The sequence below is a fragment of the Chiloscyllium plagiosum genome, unplaced genomic scaffold (assembly GCF_037043375.1).
Source record: "Chiloscyllium plagiosum isolate Xiang-an unplaced genomic scaffold, Cpla_swu_hap1 HiC_scaffold_50, whole genome shotgun sequence".
Classification (NCBI taxonomy): Eukaryota; Metazoa; Chordata; class Chondrichthyes; order Orectolobiformes; family Hemiscylliidae; genus Chiloscyllium; species Chiloscyllium plagiosum.
Window position 1 is genome coordinate 54,882,748 of NW_028270188.1, and position 7,236 is coordinate 54,889,983.

Here is a 7,236-nt window from a genome sequence, read left to right on the forward strand (position 1 = left end):
TGCCAGAGGAAACGTTGGAGGCTGGTACAATGACAGCATTTAAAGGGCACCTGGATGGGGACATGAATAGAGGGATAGGGGTCAAATGTAGGTGAATGGGACTAGATTAATTTAGCATATCTGGATGAGTTGGACCGAAGGGTCTATTTGCATGCTGTACAGCTCTATGACTCGATTTGCCTGCACTTGGCCCATATCCATCCAAGCCTTTTTTATTCACGTCCCCATCCAAATGTCTTTTAAATGTTGTAAGGATTACCTGCATGTACCTCTGGCAACTTCGTCCACAGGGCAGGATTGACTGGTAGGAGAAGTCATAGTTTGAAGATATTAGGAGGAAGGTATAAAGGAGACATCAGAGGTAGGTTCTTTACACAGAGAGTTGTGAGTGCATGGAATGCGTTGCCAGCTCTGGTGGTGGAAGCGAAGTCATTGGGGACATTTAAGTGACTGCTAGACATGCACGTGGATAGCAGTGAGTTGAGGGGTGCGTAGGTTAAGTTACTGTATTTGACATTAGGATTAAGTCTTGGCACAACACCGTAGGCCTGAGGGCCTGATTTGTGCTGTACTTTTCGATGTTCTATACAAGCCACCCTCTGGATGAAAAAGTTCCCCCTCGGGTCCCTTTTAAATCTCCATATAACTCAAACCTCCCAGTCTCGGTGACATCCTTGTCAATCTTTTTTTCTGCACCCGTTCCAGTTTAGTAACATCCCTGCTGTATCGGGGAGACCAGAATTCTACACTGTATTCCAAAAGCGGCCTCACCAATATCCAGTACAGCTGCAACACGACCTTTCACCTCCTACACCCAGCGCTCTGACCGATGAAGGTAAGTGTGCCAAACGCTGCCTGCACCAAGGTTTCACAGCCCAGGAACCATTCTTGCACATCGCTTCTGTACTCTCCTCAATGTTCACAATCTTTCCTATAATATGCGTCGGGGTGGAGGGAGCGAGTGCTTGTGGTACTATTTGAGTGGGGGTTTGGGGGGGGGTGCGAGGCTGCTGCTTTGTCCCCGGACGGTGTCCCCCAGGGGCGAGTGAAGTGTATTCCCTCACCCTACTGACTTGCGCCTTGTCGATGGTGGGACAGGCTTTGGGGAGGAGGGGGGGGGTGGAGTCAGCAGGGGAGTTACTCGCTACGGTATTCCTCGCCTCTGACCTGCTTGTGTATATGTGATGGAGGTCCCTCTGCGGGGAGTGGTCGAGCCATCCAGCAGGGAAACAGACCCTTTGGCCCAACCCGTCCAGAATCCCAAACTAAACCAGTTCCACCTGCCCTGCTCCTGGCCCATAATCCCTTTCCTATTGACGGATCGATCCAAGTGTCTTTTTCACTGTGCCTACATCCCCCAATTCATCCCACACAAGAACCACCCTCTGTGTAAAAATATTTGCCCCTCATGTCTCCTCTCACCTTACACATGTACCCCTAGTCTTGAAATCCCCCATCCCAAAGAAAAGACAACTCCCCTTAAGTCTATCCATACCCTTCATTCATTTATAAACCTCTTTAAGGTTGCCTCTCAACCTCCGACACTCCAGGGAAAACTGTCCAAGCCTCTCCTTACAACTCATACCTCCTTACAACTCAGCAACGTCCTGGTAAATCTCATCCTGAGCCCTCTCCAGCTGAATAATATAATTCTGGAGCTCAGTATTGGCTCCCTCATTTAAGGACTGGAGTAAAAATAGTTCAGAAAAAGTCGACGCATCTAATACCTGGGCAGGGCAGGTTTTTGTCTGAACAAAGGCTAGATCTGTTTTCACTTAACTTTACAAGAATAGGAGACTACATGATTGAAACGTACAAGATCCTGAGGGCTCTTGACAGTATACATGTGGAAAATGTGCTGTATAGTCTTAAAACTCCCCCAGCTATGGAAAGACTAAGGGAAGCACGGTGGCTCAGTGGCTAGCGCCGCTGCCTCATGGCGCCAGGGACCCGGGTTCGATTCCAGTTCGGGCGACTGTGTGTGTGTGGAGATTGCACATTCTCCCCCACCGTGTCTGCGTGGGTTTCCTCCGGGTGCTCCGGTTTCTTCCCACAATCCAAAGATGTGGAGGTTAGGGTGGATTGGCCATGTTAAATTGTCCTGTAGTTCCCAGGGATGTGCAGGTTAGGGTGGATTGGCCATGCTAAATTGTCCTGTAGTGCCCAGGGATGTGCAGGTTAGGATGGATTGGCCTTGCTAAATTGTCCTGTAGTGCCCAGGGATGTGCAGGTTAGGGTGGATTGGCCATGCTAAATTGTCCCATAGTGCCCAGGGATGTGCAGGTTAGGGTGGATTGGCCATGCTAAATTGTCCTGTAGTTCCCAGGGATGTGCAGGTTAGGGTGGATTGGCCATGCTAAATTGTCCTGTAGTTCCCAGGGATGTGCAGGTTAGGGTGGATTGGCCATGCTAAATTGTCCTGTAGTGCCCAGGGATGTGCAGGTTAGGGTGGATTGGCCATGCTAAATTGTCCTGTAGTTCCCAGGGATGTGCAGGTTAGGATGGATTGGCCTTGCTAAATTGTCCTGTAGTTCCCAGGGATGTGCAGGTTAGGGTGGATTGGCCATGCTAAATTGTACCATAGTGCCCAGGGATGTGCAGGTTAGGGTGGATTGGCTGTGCTAAATTGTCCCGTAGTGTCCAGGGATGTGCAGGTTAGGGTGGATTGACCATGCTAAATTGTCCCGTAGTGCCCAGGGATGTGCAGGTTAGGGTGATTGGCCATGCTAAATTGTCCCGTAGTGCCCAGGGATGTGCAGGTTAGGGTGATTGGCCATGCTAAACTGTCCCATAGTGCCCAGGGATGTGCAGGTTAGGGTGGATTGGCCATGCTAAACTGTCCCATAATGCCCAGGGATGTGCAGGTTAGGGTGGATTGGCCATGCTAAATTGTCCCGTAGTGTCCAGGGATGTGCAGGTTAGGGTGGATTGGCCATGCTAAATTGTCCCGTAGTGTCCAGGGATGTGCAGGTTAGGGTGGATTGGCCATGCTAAATTGTCCCGTAGTGCCCAGGGATGAGTAGGTTAGGTACATTAGTCGGGGATAAATGTAGAGTAATAAGGTAGGGGAATGGGCCTGGGGGGTCAGTGTGGAGCCTTTGGGCCAAATGGCCTGTTTCCACACCATCGGGATTCTATTCTATTAAGACACCTATCATTAACCCAACCATGCCCCTCATGATTTTATAAACTTCTGTAAGGTCACCTCTCAACCTCTGACGCTCAAGGGGAAAAAAGTCCCAGCCTTTCTGTGCAACTCAAACCCCCCGTTCTCAGCAACATCCTGGTGAATCTCTGCTGAACCCTCTCCGGTTTAATAATCTCCTTCCTATAACCAGGTGACCAGAACTCGAGCTCCCTCAGAGCCGGCTTGATAGAGTGAGCAGTACCTCTGACCCCCCCCCCACCAAGTGTGTATCTGTCAGCCAGGGCTCCCTGATTGGACCAGGTTAACAGCCCCAGTCGGGGATCTCCGATTCTATCGGGTCCGGTCAACAGAACCTCACACAATCGTGACCATCTCCACACCAGTGAAATGGGAATGCGGGGGAGGGTTAGGAGTAACGGATATAATCCAGCCTGCAAATGAGCCCTCTGCTGTCAGGGTAAAGCACAACCGGCTTCAGAGAAAGCCATTCAGCCCTTCGAATCTGCCTGCTCCCCCCCCCGCCCCCATCAGTAACCAAAGGCAAATGGGGGGGAGCAGGAACGGATGGTGGGGGTTGGGGGGGGGGGGTAAAGATACACGAATCGGTGAGAGGGAGTGGAAGTGGGGCGGGGAGGTGAGAAACGTGTTGGTCTCTGGGCTCTGCCTGGAAGGAAACAGGAAGTTTTCCAAACTGTCAGGGGGGCGTATTGGAAAGGTCGCTGGGTTAATTCTTCAGAGGGTCGGAGTGCACCTGTTGAGCCGAATGGCCTGTTTCCGCCCTCTGCGGATTCTCTGATTTATCAAGAAGCCAGCACTGTCCCGATGGCTAGAATGGGCTCCCGTGCTGTGGGATCCGATTTGCCGATTGTCTGGCCCGTCCAGCCTGCCCTCTGAGTCCTGCCCAGTCCCCGTACCCTTTAATATTCTTTTATGAAACTGCTAATTCATCTCCCTTTTAAAAATAATCCGCAGACTCTTTGAACAACCAGCTCTTTACCGCTAATGACACCTCGCATGAAGAGATTATTTCGAGATTACCTCTAATCATTGTTGTATTTTATAATTTGAACTCCACCCCCCCCCCCCCCCCCCCCCCCCCACCCACCCACCCCGCCTCATGAGTGCAAACACCTCCCCCCCCACCGGCTGTTTATCCTGTCCTAACCTCACCAACCCCTTCTCGAGACTCTCCACGCAGAATGCGGGTATTCTCACGCACGTGTGATCATGGTTTGAGCAGGAAGCCTGATCTGCTTTTGAAAGGGGACACAGGTAGCCCAAGGTCACATAACTTACTAGTCAGTGCATTGAGTATGCCAGAATATCCTTCCACAGATAAAGAGACCAGAGCTGCACACACAATACTCCGATGTGGCCTCACCCTGTCCATCTGCAGCGAGGCGTCCCTGCTCCTGTACCCCAATCCAAGCCAACTGAACGCTCCCAGAGCTTTCTGTTGAGAGAGCTTAACATATGAGGAACGTTTGAGGACTCAATGGAGCTTAGAAGGATGGTAGGGGGAATCTAACTGAAATCAGGCTTTCCTTTATCAGTCAGAGTATTGAGTACAGGAGTTGGGAGGTCATGTTGTGGCTGTACAGGATGTTGGGTAGGCCACTGTTGGAATATTGCGTGCAATTCTGGTCTCCTTCTTATCGGAAAGATGTTGTGAAACTTGAAAGGGTTCAGAAAAGATTTACAAGGATGTTGGAGGGTTTGAGGGTTTGAGCTACAGAGAGAGTCTGAACAGGCTGGGGCTGTTTTCCCTGTAGTGTCAGAGGCTGAGGGGGTGACCTTATAGAGGCTTATAAAATCATGAGGGGCATGGATAGGATAACTAGACAAGGTCTTTTCCCTGGGGGTGGGGGAGTCCAGAACTATAGGGCATAGGTTTAGGGTGAGGGGGGAAAGATATAAAAGAGACCGAAGGGGCAACATTTTCACACAGAGGGTGGTGCGTGTATGGAATGAGCTGCCAGAGGATGTTGTGGAGGCTGGTACAATTGCAACATTTAAAAGGCATTTGGATGGGGACATGAACAGGAAGGGTTTGGAGGGAATATGGGCCGGGTGCTGGCAGGTGGGACTAGATTGGGTTTGGATGTCTGGTCAGCAGACCCGAAGGGTCTGTATCTGTGCTGTACATCTCTCTGACTCTATGACTCTTACAGAATACTGAACGGCCTGGACAGAGTAGATATTCGAATGATGTTTCCATTGGTAGGAGAGACTAGGAGCACAGCCTTAGAGTAAAGGGAAGTCCCTTTAGAACGGAGTTAAGGAGACAGCGTCTGTGGAGAGAAATCAGAGTTAACGCTTCAGGTCCGGTTCAAGGTTAGAGTGCCCGCTGGAAATGCACAGCAGGTCAGGCAGCATCCGAGGAGCCGGAAAAATCGAAGGGCGAAGACGCTGCCTGACCTGCTGTGCTTTCCCAGCGGCCACTCTAACCTTGAACCGGACCTGAAGCGTTAACTCTGATTTCTCTCCACAGACGCTGTCAGACCCGCTGAGCTTTCCCAGCGGCCACTCTAACCTTGACTCCGACCTCCAGCATCTGCAGTCCCTCACTTTGTCATAGTTGCAGGGTTCGGTGACCCTTCCTCGGATTGGAGGGATCCATAAACGTGGTTCCCAGACCAGACAACACCAATTCACGACCCGTGACTTTAAAAGCCAAATGCTGCCAGTTCCGGGATACCTGGAAGAAGAAATAGAAAGTGCGGGACTGGAGAGTTTGAGGTGTAAGGAGAAACACTCGATTTCCAAACCCCCCCCCCGCCCAACCTCCTCACTGATTGAATGTCTCAGCCTTTAATGACAGAGACTCGACAGCGCTGTGTGGTAAAGAATTCACCCCTCTCCAAGAGAAGCAATTCCTCCTCAGCTGGGGATCAAGGCAGGAGGATGGCGACGATAAGCCACGATCAAGTAGTGGGGAGTCGCGATGGGTCAAATGGACAAATTCTACTCCTGAGCTTTACACCTTCGGTTTTAAACGGGCACTTCCTTCCCACCAGTGTTCAAACCTGTTCTGCTGTTGAATACGCTGATCGTTGATCTGTACCTTTCGCTTCGATGACCACCCCTTGGTTATAGAGTCATAGAGATGTGCAGCACGGAAACAGACCCTTCGGTCCAACCCGTCCATGCTGACCCAGATATCCCAACCCAATCTAGTCCCACCTGCCAGCACCCGGCCCATATCCCCCCAAACCCTTCCTATTCATATACCCATCCAAATGCCTCTTAAATGTTGCAATTGTACCAGCCTCCACCACTTCCTCTGGCAGCTCATTCCATACACGTATCACCCTCTGTGTGAAAAAGTTCCCCCTTAGGTCTCTTTTATATCTTTCCCCTCTCATCCTAAACCTATGCCCCTCTAGTTCTGGACTCCCCCACCCCAGGGAAAAGACTTTGTCTATTTACCCTATCCATGACCCTCATAATTTTATAAGCCTCTATAAGGTCACCCCTCATCCTCCGACGCTCCAGGGAAAACAGTCCCAGCCTGTTCACCTCTCCCTGTAGCTCAAACCCTCCAACCCTGGCAACATCCTTGTAAATCTTTTCTGAACCCTTTCAAGTTTCACAGCATCTTTCCGATAGGAAGGAGACCAGAATTGCACGCAATAGTCCAACACTGGCCTAACCAATGTCCTGTAAGGTCTAATTCCCCTGAAGATACGCAAAGGACAGACTTAATTATTAATAACTCCATCTCTCTGCACTGATGTGGGAGAGATGAGTAGGGAAGGGGTGATTACAGTGTTGCATGGGGATCAGTCAGGGAGGAGCAGTTTATAGTGTTGGGGAGGGATCAGCTGGGGATGGGGGATTTGCAGTGTTGGGTAGGGATCAGCCAGGGAGGGAGAGATTGCAGTGTGCTATGCAATGGTATGCAGATAGCTGGCAGAGGATGTGGTGGAGGCTGGTACAATGACAGCATTTAAAAGGCATCTGGATGGGGACATGAATAGGAAGGGTTTGGAGGGATATGGGCCCAGTGCTGGCAAATGGAGCTAAATTAGGTTAGGATATCTGGTCAGCATGGACAAGTTGGACCGAATGGTCTGTTTCTATGCTGT